The sequence below is a fragment of the Giraffa tippelskirchi genome, chromosome 5 (genome assembly GCF_054371585.1).
Source record: "Giraffa tippelskirchi isolate mGirTip1 chromosome 5, T2T-mGirTip1v1.2.pri, whole genome shotgun sequence".
Taxonomy (NCBI): domain Eukaryota; kingdom Metazoa; phylum Chordata; class Mammalia; order Artiodactyla; family Giraffidae; genus Giraffa; species Giraffa tippelskirchi.
In genome coordinates, this window is record NC_137279.1 from 181925360 (window position 1) to 181939812 (window position 14453).

Genomic DNA, 14453 nt, shown 5'->3' on the forward strand with positions numbered 1-14453 from the left:
GCTTCTAAAGCAGAGAAAGTGGATAATTAAACCTAATCAAACCAACTAAAAGCATTGATTACTGAAAACAGGCCCAAAGTGCAAGAAAACATTACCATTTTGGGAAGAGATTTAAAGCCTGGAAAATGGGAAACACAGGGGCAGATGTCCCTCCAGCATTCCAGTGAGGGCCTCCCAGAACACTCCTGCTGCTTCCCTGCTGTCCCAGTCCTCGAGCGCCCTCTTCAGGAGTAGGTACCTGGGACTCCACGGTCAAACCCAAGAGCCCATTTGTTTTTTGCTTTATAGTGTGAAGGGGCAGTGGGACCAGACTCCAAGGAGTCCTGCCCTCAGTCTTGCCCAGATGACTACAGTCATCCTGTGAACTTTGAGGAGAGCATCTGATGAGCTGCATTAGAAAACCTAGGGCTTCCCTGTCACTGCAGAGGCTTCTTTTATCTCTTCCATTTATCCAAATATCTGTTAGTACCTTGCATGTGCCAGGCACAGCTAGGTTTGTAAATCTTGAGAATTGAATGGAGGTGGGAGGGTGGGCAGAGAAGGCACTAGCGACCCACTCCATTACTCTTGCCTGGAAAATCCTATGGACGGAGGAGCCTGGTAGGCTCCAGTCCATGGGGTCGCTAAGAGTCAGACACGACTAAGCTACTTCACTTTCACGCATTGGAGAAGGAAATGGCAACCCACTCCAGTGTTCTTGCCTGGAGAATCCCAGGGACGGTGGAGCCTGGTGGGCTGCCGTCTATGGGGTTGCACAGAGTCGGACACGACTGACGCGACTTAGCAGCAGCAGCAGCAGGGAGGGTGGGAGCAGACCCAGAGGTAAGAAGGTCCAGTCACACCTGGGCCAGCAGGAATTGCTGTGTGGCCAGCTCCATCCAGCCCTGAGGGGCACATAGCTACTGGGGTGGGACTGGCAAACTTGCATCAGAAGTGATTCTCCCCAGAGGTGACTCTGGGAAGTCTGGTCTTTTTTGTTGCTCAGTCGCTCAGTTGTGTCTGCCTCTTTGGTCTTTGAGGGTTTGCTATAGGAAGAACAGGGTTTCAGCTGAACCCCCTGACCAGGCAGGGGAGAATGGAGAGGAGCTCTTTCTGGGTTTAGATCAGTCATTCTTAATCTTTTTAGGATCGTAGTTTCTTCGGAAATATAAAGATACCTGTGGACTTTCTCCTTAGAGCTGTGCTGTGCTGTGCTTACTGCTCAGTCGTGTCTGACTCTTTGTGACCCCAAGGACTGTAGCCCGCCAGGCTCCTCTGTCCATGGGGATTCTCCAGGCAAGAATACTCGAGTGGGTTGCCATGCCCTCCTACAGGGATCTTCCTACCCAGGGATCAAACCCAGGTCTCCGCATTGCAGGTAGATTCTTTACCATCTGAGCCACCAGGGAAGCTTTCTCGTTAGTGTCAACTACAAATTGGCACTTGCCATGGGCACTTGTCATCCACCTATCTACCTCTACAAGGACTAAGTCATCTGCTGCTGTAGCTGCTGACCTTCCTGACCACCTGCAGAAATGAGGCAATTTGTGCTTTGGTAGAGGAGGGGTGGAAACTGGCAGGATAGATCTTAAGATATTTTCAGGGGCTGAGTTTATGAGCCCAATTCTTGAATCTCCCCATATCTAGAAAAACACTAAAATCCTTCATGATGATGATTGTTTCTCATGACTAGCAGAAGCCTCATGAGACCAACAGAAACCTGAAAAAATATGTGCTTCATTGCATGTATTCCCTCTTCACCAAAATCACATATATCACTGTCCTTACCCCTAATCTCTTGGGAGCAGTTTCTCAGAGCTATCTGAGGTGCTGTCTCCCAGGGTACAGTCCTCATTTTGCCCCAAATAAAATCTAACTTGTAACTCACACATTGTGCGTTTTTTTTAAGTCAACATTAGAAAAATATGTGTGCATGTACTTTTTTTTTTTTTGCCATGCTGAGTGTTACGTGGCCTCTTAGTTTCTTGACCAGGGATTGAATTCACGCTCCCTGCAGTGGAAGCTTGGAGTCTTAACCACCGAACTGCCATGGAAGTCCCTGAATAAACATCTTGTATAGTTAATTCCCGGAAGTGCATCCTTGGTTCCTGAGTCTTTTGAGAATCTCTCCCTTAAACCTGGAGTCTGAGCCTCTGCCAGAGCACTGCCTGCCAGGAACAGATGACTCAGCTCACTCTTCAAGGAGGAAAGCTCCTCCATCAGAGAGGCTGCAGGTCTCTACCTGCCCCTTCCAACCTTGGCTAGGAATCTGGGATTGACCTCTGGACTGGTGCTGCTGACCCCTGAGGCTGACTTAGGAATGAACCTCTCAGAAGCAAGAGGACTTCTGAAAGGAAAGCCAATAAATAAGTCTGTGTCCAGCCTTACTTATCATCTATTTCCTCCACTTCCTTTCTGGTCTCCTCACTGGGTCAGCTTGTGCTGGAAGGCTCCATGAAGGGAGCACCCTAAAGGTAACCCATGAGTTGGAAAGTGAGAGGCAGACAAAGGTGAGCTTTTCATCTTCCCTCTGCATTTTTTTTTTTTACAATTTTTTTAATCCTTGAGATAACTCCTTTTCCCTTCATTCTTCCAGTCTTGCCTGGCAGCAGCCTCACCTCAAAATTCTCTTGGTAGGAAAGGGCCTGTGACCTTTCCCCATCCATTCCCCTTCCCTCTATCAGCCAGACAGACTTTCACTGCAAATGGGCCCTGGCCTCCTCTCCCTTCTGAGAGCCTGCTCCACCTGCCTGCTTTCTCATCTACACAAATAAGGTACCTGCAGGCTTTCTTATCTAGACAAATAAGACACGTCCCAGTGGGGCCCTTCCATCTGCCAATTGGCTTTATTTTCTCCTTCTGCTTCCAGTCTGAACATCAGCTTCCTTCTTTCGCTTGTGTCCTTCTTTCACAGTGTCAGTGGGAACTCTCAGAGCTGACAGATGATGGGAGGGGATGAAGGGCAGCCACCAGCTTCCAAGGGCTGCATTTGCAGCCTCCTGACTCAGGGACACATGCTGGTTGCCCTCCACACGTTCAGGCACACAAGTTAATCTACAGCTGGAATGAGCTGGGGCTCGGGGAATATTGGGACTCTAGTCATTGAGGAGTGCACAGACTAAAGCAGATGGGCAAGGAGCCAGAACTGACACAGACTAGTTGTAACCATCTAGGCCTGGCCCAGCTTTCCAACTTGGTCAAGGGTCTGCTTCCTTCACACTCCTGAGCTGTCCCTCCAGCCTCAGCTGTTCCCAACCAAGGAGGGGGAAAGGAAGGGGCTGTGTGGGAGGCCTGAGCCCTTCTTTTCACAAAGACACAGGGGCTGGGGAGAACTTTGGCTCCCCTCTTGACCTATCTGCCTTTGGAAACTGAAGCTCCCTTGAGAGGTGTTGACTGGATGACCACACTCCTAGAGTGTAGCCTTGGAGGAGAGGGAGCCATAGAGAGGCTGAAGCTTCTGGTGATAAGAAGTGGCCCCTGTTGCCAAGGGCTCCTATCCTACCTCACCTCTGTATCTGGGATTCTGAGCACTGCCACACTCATGCATTGAAGACCACTGCCAGAAGGGGCCCAGCCCAGACAGGATCCAGTCTCCCTTCCATATCACATCACCATGGCAACCATCACCTAAGAGGTCCAAGTGCTGATGGAGGACCAACCCACGAGGACAGGGAAGTATGCCCTGTTAACTCCAGGAACTTTGGGGGCTGGATAGTACTCAGCCTCCCAGGGTTGGGCAGAAAGATGGGAATAATGCCCCCCTCTCCCATCTCCAGCAGTCTTCTGCCTCACATGGAAAAACTTGAACCTGGGCTTAGCACACCCTTACAGATCTGATCCCTTCATACTGGGAGAGGCAGAGCTGGGATCAAGCTACCCAGCGTCTGAGAGCTACCTCCTGTCCTTGGCTCAGCTCTGATTAGAACCCTGAAGAATCTGGACAAAGGAGCCCTGACTTCTGAGTCTCTCTGTGACCCAGTGTTTTCCTGCCCTGGGTTCTGAGGAAGCCTATCACCCTCTACTCCCCACCCCAGCACCTTCTGATGTCAGAGGCAAATGAGGCCAGATCAGAGGCAAATGAGGCCAGATCAGAGGCATGGGTGTCAATTTCCTGTCACTGCACCTGCTCCAGCTCTGCGTCCCCTTGGGCTTGGGATGTTGCTGTTGCCATGCCAACAACAACATTCACTCTCAGAGGGGCTGTTGCCGGGCTGCAGGCCCCCTCGTACCAGCCTCAATATCACCAACAGTATGACTTGCAGAAAGTGAAAGCCCAGCCCCCAGGACACCGTATTCCATATAAGATTCCCCCTGCTGCTCCCAGCCTTAGTTTACTCATCTGCATGGTCCAATATGGGAACCTCTGTTTGCAGCCCTCCCCTGGGCTGCCCAGGACTGGTCCTTCACTCTCTCCAGCTCCTGGAGTACATAATCAGAGATGTCTGTGAACAGTAGTAGCCATCAGGCTGCTTTGCTCAGAGGTAACTGTCCAGAGCCCAGGGATACCAGCCTTTCCTGGTCCCTGTGACCGACCCTAACCTGTCAGTACTGCTGTGCCTTGACACTGTCCCTTCTTTTTTCCCCTATGTCATGACCTTTTTGACTTAACCATGGAGTGACCTTTCCTTAACCTTGACTCTAGAGCTGGTTACTTCCTGCAGTAGTCTTCTCTCCTCTTCCTATCAGTCTTCCTGCAGGTCTTACCAGTAGCCCAGAACCACCACCTGGTGAGAAGTCAGCTCCTCACCCCCCTCCGCCCCCTTCTGTCCAAGTAAGCAACAAAGCAGCTGATGAAGGAGGAGAGAACCTCCTGGATGCCCTCTCCTATGGGAACGGGGCCACACGCGTTCAAACCCTCCCGCAGACATGCCACAGCTTCCACTGCTTCTGAGAGGCATGCTACCAGGAGGCACTGCTCTCCAACCAAACAGCAAGAGTGCAGCCCAGGGGAGAACTACTGTGAAGTGTGGGGCTGGGCTGCTGTAGGGCTCTGGCATGATGCTGCCAGGAGAAGCTGCTGCAGGGCTGGAGGGGTGCTGACATCCAGATGCCTCCAGTAAGGTGCTGGGAGGAAGATCCCGAAGCTGGAGAGAGGGGAGTCACTGTTTGGATTGCCCGGAGAAGCTGAGATACAGCCCAGGACTGGTTGGCCCCTCCTGAACTAGCTGCTCCTGAACTTGCAGGCTCTCTCTTCACCCAACTGATCCTACTCAACACTTTGCACCACACAGCTCAGTGCAGCCTGTTGTGAGGGGAGAGATGAAACCAGTTCCAGCCCTTACCTGCAGGCCAACAAACTCCAGCCCCGACCCTGCTCTCCGCAAGGCTGCAGCGGTGGCCTCTCTGCCGGGCGCTCAGCCAGTCAGTCTCAGGTGAGACAGCGCCCCCCAGCCTGCAGCTCTGAACCCCTCCTCTGCGCTCCTTCAACTTCGAGCCCCTCCCCCATTGGCTCCAAAAGTTCAGAGCCCCGCCCTACCTGCCTGCTAGCCCTGAGCCTTGCCGACTCACTAATGCCCAGCTCTGAGCCCCACCCTTTGATAGGCCTCCAAAGCTGAGCTGTTTTCACCAACCTTCCCAACCTCTATCAGCACCCCAACCTCTCAACCTTGTCAGGCTGACCCTTAGCTTTGAGGTCTACCCTCCTCCCCTCTGCCCCACCCCTTCAGGATTTCCCCTAACCCTAACTCCCCCCGCCCCTCCCACTGTAAAGCAGTTCCTGTCCCTCTCCAGGTGGCAGAGGTGGGGGAGTTTCAGGTTATGACATGACATCCACACACAGGATACTCTCCCCTTGGGGCAGGGGCGGGGACTTCACAGAGGACCTGTCCCCCAGCAGACATGTCACCGCACTTCTCCAGGCAGTCCTGCTCCGCTCCCAGGCCTAGGCCACCTGACCATCCCAGAGGACAAGCCGCTTCCCACTCCACCCCTGGTGACCATCACCCCTCCCAGCACCGCCAAAAATGTGAGTGTCTGCCCACACCTGCCTGCTCTGGGTGGTGGAGGCAGGAATGGGCATAGTGGCTGAGGCCAGTGAGACAGGCAGCCAGTTCCCACCTGAGTCCAGAATTCACAAGGCTCCCCATCCCTCACTCTTCTTTCACTTTCTCTTCCAGAGGCAACCCTGTCCCACCTTCTGCTGCCAAGGCAGTGACCGCTTCAAAGGATAGAGTGCCCTGAGGGCCTGCACTTTTCTGCGGTGGGGCCCCAGAGTGCTCCAAGGTTGAGCGCTGTCCTCCCTTAGAACTGCAGGCCTCCTCCTGCCTGGACAGAGGGGGGTCAGCAGCTGAATCTGGCTGGAGCTAGACCTGCTGGGGACCAGGCTGCTGGACCCCTCTTAGCTCCACATAATGCTGAGATCCAGGGCAGCAGCTGGAATCCTCCAAGTCCCCATGACATGCCGCCTTGTTTCTGATTGCCTTGTATGTTCTCTGGGGACTGGCTGGCTGGGAACCAGTGGCCCAGTGAAGTTGAACTCAGCCCACAGCCCCACTTCACTTTTCTTTTTTTCCAATATTTATTTACTTGGCTGCATCTGGCCTTAGTTGTGGCATGTGGCATCTAGTTCCCTGACCAGGGATTGAATCCTGGCCCCCTGCATTGGGAGCATGGAGTCTTAGCTACTGGACCACCAGGGAAGTCCCCCCAATTAACATGTTTTGCATCCGTGAATGGGGGACAAAGGCAAGGGAGGATGAATAGTCCCATCTCTTCTTGTAGCTGAAATAATCCAGCTCAGGCCACACTGCAGGGTGCAGCCAGGCCTGCATGGCAGGGACCCCCAGGTGCCACAGGGCTGCGGCTCAGCCCTGCTACCAAGAGTGCTGCCAAGCCTCGGCCCCTGGCAGTTGCCTCCAGCTGGATGGGAACCTCCATTTCAACAGGCCAGCACCAGGGACCACAAGGAGCCCCCTGCACGGGACCGTCGCTGGGGCTGCTGTTCCTCCACTCTGCCCTGCTTCTGGTCCTGCTCCCCAAGCTAGCTAGGCCAGGCTGAGTCAGGGAGCAGCAGGCAGGAAGACACTTTAGGCACTGGAATTTGCTAGGCTCACCACCAGCTCTGATTCCTGTGACTGTATCTTTAGTGAAAGGGATTTATCAAGCCAGCAGCTCTGTGCTAGAGGTTCCCAGGGCCTAGGCCTGAACATGATGCCCTCCAAGGGTGCAGGCTGGAGTTTTGTCCGGTAAAACAGAACAGTCTCCTGTCTGATCCTCATCAAGTGCGAGGACCTGAAAGTCCTACAGGAGCAGTTTCTTTATCTGTAAAAAGTGCCTGGTCCTGGGGCTTCCCTGATAATCCAGTGGTTAAGACTCTGCCCTTCCAGTGCGGCGGATGCAAGTGTGACCGTGACTGAGGAACTCTCTGTGCGGCCACAGAAAAAAAGCAGAAGCAGAAAAAAAGTGCTCATCCCTGTCCACGTTTCCCTGATCCTCCCCAGACTGCCACAAAGAGGAGGGCTGGAATTGGGATTCCCCTGATTTCCTGAAGTGACCTCAGCCCTCTTTATCTCTAAGGGTCTGAATCAATCCCATTTCCCCTCATCCTCAACACAACTTTGAAACCAAATTCAAATAAACTTGAGCTCCATTTGCGTTATGGATATTTCCAGGAAAAGAAAATTGGGAAGAAGTTACTTTTTCTGGAAGAGATTTACTTATTAAAACTGGTCACTAGGGCAGCAACTCTGAGCTTAGGGGAAAAGGACGGGGAATGGACTAGAAGTCACATGGTCACTCCTTCCCCAGCACTGACCCTTCTGTTTGGGTCAAAGCTTAAGAGAAAAAGTACTCATTAAGATAACTCACTAACTCAATAAACATGTTTTCAGGGTCAATTTGTGTGCCAGAAACTACACTGGGGTGATAAAGAAAAGATACAGCCTGTCCTCAGGGAGCTTACACCTTAGTGAAATGGCCAATAGGCTGGAAGAGACGGGTCTCGGACACCGTAATCTGAGCTGGCCCTTCTGTCCATCTGGAGCAGCCTCCTTATCTTAGGTGGAGAAGGGCATGCCCCAAGGGAGGAAAGCCTTGCCCAGTGGCCAGTGAATCAGGGGAAAGGGCTGGAAAACAACGAAGTGCAGCCTCAGGGTGTCGTGAGAGCTGAGGGGGCCCCCCTCCCTTGACATCTCTCCTCCCGAGAAGGAGACAGGACAGGGCCTCAGCACAGGCACTGCATATGAACACGGTCACACCCCTGACAACGCGTGTTCGCCTCCCTTTTCCCCACACAGCCCCATGAGGCAGGCAGGACGGACTGGCCCCGTCACACACCCCCGCTGAGGCTAAGGGAGGAAAAGCGGCCGTGTGTGGCAGTGTCCGTGGCATGGAAGTTGGAGTCACACGTTTCAGTAGCGAGACTTCGGTCAGAATGCTTAACCTCTCTGAGTCTCAGTTTCTCCACCTGGAAAATGGGGGTATGTGGTTCTTCACAGCGTTCTCTCCCTGAAGCTAGGACAGGATAGGTACCTGGGGAGGAAGCGTTCCAGTAGAGGCCAGTGTTGGCCTGTCCGGAGTGCGAGGAGGTGAGGATGAAACTGAGAAAACGTTTTCCCTTAAAGTGACCATCTTCCTTCCGGGTCCTGGACGAGGAACTCGGACCTCTCGAGGGCTAAGGATGTCGAGGGCAGTCCTTAGGAAAGGCTTTCCAGAATAGGGAGCCAAGGGTCCCACAGGACTTAAGGAGTTAACGGGGCAGGGTGGGGGTAGGGCAGAGAGAAGCCCCACCCCACCCCCACATTGGCACAGCATGCTGGGACTTGCAGGCTGGCTGACCATCGTGTGGCGTAGGGGCTGCTGGGAAATGTAGTCATTGACCAGGTCCCAGCCGAGGTTCCGCACTTCGGGCAGCGGTGACAGCTCAGGAGGTAGGCGGCAATAGCAGGAGGCCAGGAGTGAGTGTGGAGCAGGGAAGCCAGGGCAGGGCTGGGCAGGAGGGACGGGGCAAGCTGAGGGCTGGGTGCCCTGTCCTGAGGCTGTCAGAACCGGACACCCCCGGCCTTTGGCTGATGCAATGTGGCCTGCTGGGCTGGGGGAGGGCCAAGGAGTAACGGGACGCTTGCCCATCTCCAAGGAAAGAGGGACAGGACTGGAGTCCTGGTCCAGAATGAGACACTCCCTTCCCGAGATACAGGCAGATACACCTCTGACACCTCCCAGACAGCTGCTAGCAGAACTAACACTGCTCCCCCAAAAGGGAGGCAGAGCCCCCATCCTGGAGCAATAAAGACTGTATCCTCCTCTCCAGTAATGGGACAGGGCACCGCATGTCCAGCAAGTAGACTGGACCCCACTAAGGAGCGACTGGATGCCCTTCAGGACAAAGGGCAGCATAGCAAATTGTACCTCCCACCAGAGGCAAAGGATGGCAAAGGGGGAGGGGGAGGGAGAGAATGGGGCCTCCTCCACCTTCTCCCAGCAGAGCCCCTCCTCCCTGCCGGCGGTCCTCAGAGGCAACTCCATCACATCCTGGTGACGTGTTGACCTAAAGGGCCTCCCTTCTGCCCTTCCCCAGGGTGTGTCCACTCAGCAGGGGCCGGCATGGTCGGTGGCCATCCAGGAGACTCTGGCTGATGGGGAGTATTGTGTCATCATATCCTTCCCTGCAGCCTGCAGCTCCCAGCCCCAGGGCCTCCCTGCCTGGGCTTGGGAAGTGGAATGGCAGGTGCCTACGTGTCTCTCCGGTTGCCTCCCTCTCTCTGTGCCATGGGGTGGGGGGTCGTGGGAGGGGGAAGGAAACCAGTACTTACTAAGTACTCAGTTCTGGACTCTCTCTGCCTTGTGCTTTAAATACTCAGTTATCCTCCCACCCCCTGTGAAGTTGGGGGTTGTTATCCCCATTTCACAGATGAGGAAGGGTCAGAGAGGTGAAGTGACCTGCCCAGGGTCACACAGTAAACCTGCATGGGTGAGGGCAGGGCAAGCCAGGGCACAGCTGGTGGGGCGGGCTGGGTTGGGCGAGGCCTGGATGCAGGCTTCCTCCCCCTTTGCCTTGACCCTGAGCAGCAGGCGGTGCAAGGTGTGCTGTGTGAGGGCGACAGCAGGCAGAGCCGCCTCCTGGGGCTCGTGCGCTACCGTCCGGAGCGCGGTGGCCAGGAACACGCGTAAGTGATGGGATGGGGCCTTGCCTGTCTGGCCCTGCAGTTTATTATTTTCCATTGTCTCTCCAGCTGTATTTCACACCCTCTAGGACAGAGTCTGAGGCTTCTAGAATAATTATAATAATGATAGTTAATAGTTTCTGAACACTATATGCCCAGCTCTATGTATTATTAGCTCATATAATCCTCAAAATATGATGAGAAAGCTTCTTGAGGAGACAGGTTAACATACTGTTTCAGATCTTGAACCCTGTGGCCTGACTGTCTTGGATTCAAATCTAGGCTTTGTTACATCTGGAGCAAACCTCAATGTGTCCAAATTAAAGATTAAAATGAGTTTCTGCATATAAAGTAGTTAAAATGCTGTGAAGCAAGTAAAAAGGGCTCCATAAATGTTGCTAGTAACACCCACCTATTACCCAGAAACAGAGCAAGAATAATGATCAAAGTTCTCACAGCTGAAAAGTGACCCTCAGGGTCTCAGATCTGGGAAGGAGGAGCCTTAGACATTTTTGAACCCATCACCCTTCCTTTACAGATGGAAAAGCTGAGGTTCAGGGAGGGAGAGGGGAGAAGGCGATGGCACCCCACTCCAGTACTCTTGCCTGGAAAATCCCACGGATGGAGGCGCCTGGTAGGCTGCAGTCCATGGGGTCGCGAAGAGTCGGACACGACTCAGCAACTTCACTTTCACTTTTCACTTTCATGCACTGGAGAAGGAAATGGCAACCCACTCCAGTGTTCTTGCCTGGAGAATCCCAGGGACGGCGGAGCCTAGTGGGCTGCCGTCTATGGGGTCGCACAGAGTCGGACACGACTGAAGCGACTTAGCAGTGGCAGCAGCAGAGAGGGAGAGGAGGAGGTGAGGATTGCCCTGTTCTTATCACACAGTGCTAGAACGCACAAGGGGGAGATTACGCAAGGGTTTTACTAACAAAGCGGGGTTCCCCAAAGTGAGGCAAGTTCGGCCTTGATGACCCATTGGTCTCTGATGGGCACCACGTGCAGAGAGGCATGAGTACAGCCCCCAGGGCCCAAGGAAGGACTGTGAGCTGAGCACCCTGAGGCTTTCACGATGGACCTGAGGGATGGCCACGTGCCCCACCATCCTCACTATGCTTCCTGCCCTCAGTCTCTTCCTGTATACGCACCGGAGGATGGCCATTACCGGGGACGATGTCTCCTTGGACCAGATCGTGCCAGTCTCTAGGGATTTCACGCTGGAAGAAGGTGCCACAGTGGGTGGGATGGGATGATCCCTCTCCTCGGGGCTCCCAGGACATTTCTGCCCTTGTTGTGGGTGGGGCGGCGGGAGCAAGGCTGATGCTCAATGGCTAAGGGCCTTTTCCTTTCTCTCCCTGCAGTGTCCCCGGATGGTGAGCTCTACATTCTTGGTGAGTGGTCCTTTCAGTCTGAGTTGGGTCCGTGGGCACAGGATCTGCAGAGAGAGGAGTGGGTTGAAGTAAGAGCACCCTCTGATCACCTCACTGCGGCACACAAGGCCCTGTAGGATTAGCCATGCTCATCAATCCAGTCACTCTCTTCCCTGCTTGCTGAACTTGGAACCCTCTGCTTTCCAAGCACCTCACACGTGACAAGTTTTCACTCCGGAGGCCCTGTATATGCAGCTCCCTCCTCCTCGAAGCCCTCACTCCTTCAGGGCTTCACTTCACACTCAGTTTCCCCAGAAAGCCTTTGTTGAACTCCTGAGATTGCCTGTATCCTGAAAGTGTTTGTACCTCACACTCGTTCCTTTTTCTCAACCTTGCCACCTCTCTGTCATTCACAGTGATTTAATTACTGATGTGCTGTGCCAAGTCACTTCAGTCATGTCGGACTCTTTACTATGTAGCCCACCAGGCTCCTCCGTCCATAGGATTCTCCAGGCAAGAATACTGGAGTGGGTTGCCATGCCCTCTTCCAGGGGATCTTCTTGACCCAGGGAACAAATCCGTGTCACTTAAGTCTCCTGCGTTGGCAGGCAGGTTCTTTACCACTAGCGCCACCTGGGAAACCCCTAATTACCTATAGTGATCTGTTTAATATCTATCTTCTTTGCTAGACTGTTTAGTTCAGTTCAGTTGCTCAGTCATGTCTGACTCTTTGCTACCCCCTGGACTGCAGCACACCAGGCTTCCCTGTCCATCACCAACTCCTGGAGTTTACTCAAACTCACGTCCGTCAAGTCGGTGATGCCATCCAACAATCTCATCCTCTGTTGTTCCCTTTTCCTCCTGCCTTCACTCTTCCCCAGCATCAGGATCTTTTCCAATGAGTTAGTCCTTCACATCAGGTGGCCAATGTATTGAAGCTTCAGCTTCAGCATCAGTCCTTCCAATGAATATTCAGGACTGATTTCCTTTAGGATGGTCTGGTTGGATCTCCTTGCAGCCCAAGGGACTCTCAAGAGTCTTCTCCAACACCACAGTTCAAAAGCATCAATTCTTCAGCGTTCAGCTTTCTTTATGGTCCAACTCTCACATCCATACATGACTATTGGAAAAACCACAGCTTTGACTAGATGGACCTTTGTTGGCAAAGTAGTGTCTCTGCTTTTTAATATGCTATCTAGGTTGGTCATAGGTTTTCTTCCAAGGAGCAAGCATCTTTTAATTTCCTGGCTGTAGTTACCTTCTGCAGTGATTTTGGAGCCCAAGAAAATAAAGTCTGTCACTATTTCCATTGTTCGCCATCTACTTGCCATGAAGTGATGACTGGATCCCATGATCTTAGTTTTTTGAATGTTGAGTTTTAAGTCAGCTTTTTCACACCCCTCTTTCACTTTCATCAAGAGGCTCTTTAGTTCCTCTTCACTTTTTTTTTTTTTGCTAGACTATAGTCACAGTAGTGAAGTAGTAGTCATAATAAAAATATTGATAATAGAAATGAATATTTGATCAATGATGATCTTGGCCAGGTACTATACTAAGAGCTTTACATACATCAGGTGGTGCTTTCCTCACAATTCTATGAGGTCATCATTGCTTTCATTCCTATTTTATGGACGAGGTAATGGAGACCCAGAGAAATTAAGTAATTCAGTAAGTGGTAGGAACAGGATTCAAACTTAGACTGCAGACCCTGGAGCCCACACTGTTGATCAGTCTGCTAGATTGCTCCTACTTATTCACTAGCTCAGAACGTGTTTTGGGTGCTCAGGTTACACTGTAAGCCAGACACCATCCACAGTCTGATCTCTTCAGTACAGTATTCCCATTTCCATGTGCCATGTCCCTGGCACAGTCAGGGAGACTGACTGACAGACAGCCCCTCTGTCCACCTCTGTGTGCTTTTCATTCCACTTGGGTGGTGGTGGTGGTGGGGTAGGGGAGCGGGTAGACTATAGTTTGAGAACTTGGTCTCTTCTGTCTCCATCCAGAAGGCTGTGGCAAGGCTTACTGGTTTTTCAGAGCCTAGGTCAACCCCCTCTTGTAGACTGAGGGTGATGTTAATTTGGAGCTGGGGGTACAAAGGGCTCCCTATTGTCCCAGCAACAGTCATTAAGTTGACCTATAAGTCAATTGCTTAAGGGTAAAAGGGGCTTTGGGAGCTTGCGCTGCTGATGCTCCATTCTGGAGGCTCCACCCCAAAGATGCACCTTAGCATCTCAGAGGCCAAGAGCTCATGTCCTGCTTCCCCTACATAGGCTCAGATGTCACCATCCAGCTGGACACAGCAGAGCTCAGCCTCCTATTCCAGCTCCCCTTTGGCTCACACACCAGAACGTTCCTCCAGGAAGTTGCCAGGGCCTGTCCAGGTAAGTGAGACCCCAGGCTCCCCATGGCAGGGGGGAGGGAGGGGGTGGCTGGGCATTGACCTCCCCACCACCAGTTGACTTTGCACACTTTGAACTAACACTCCACAGTTTCTGTGCCCTCTTAAAGCTACTGGCATGAGGCCACAGTGCCCCCAGGTCACCAGCTGGCCATGGTGTTTGCATTTCTGTTTTTCCATTTCTGGATCTGAGTTTTAACTCCAGCAGGGCCCCTTTGCCCTCTTTGCTCTGAGCAGGGCTGAACAGGGTGAGGTGTGATTCTGATACAGAATCTTCTGTAAATTAGCAAGATCAGCAGCTTCTAGAGGCCCATCTTCCCTCTCTCTGCCAATGTGACAACTAGAACCAAGGCAGATCTGCCCTTGAACCCTGTGCCCCACTGCAATTGAGAAAATCGTCTATCTTTGAACTAGCAGAGAGAGGTTAGTGGCCTCTAGGGCAGAATTTGTTTAGGCTAGGAGATTAACCAGGCAGGTAAAAGAGAGTTCGTTCAGAGCAGATCAGTCAGAGAATATGCAAATTTGAGCCACCAGGTGCTGGGGCTTGGCTGTTTACCCAGCACTGTTACTTCTTTCTTTTCTAGCCAGCATCTTTGTTCT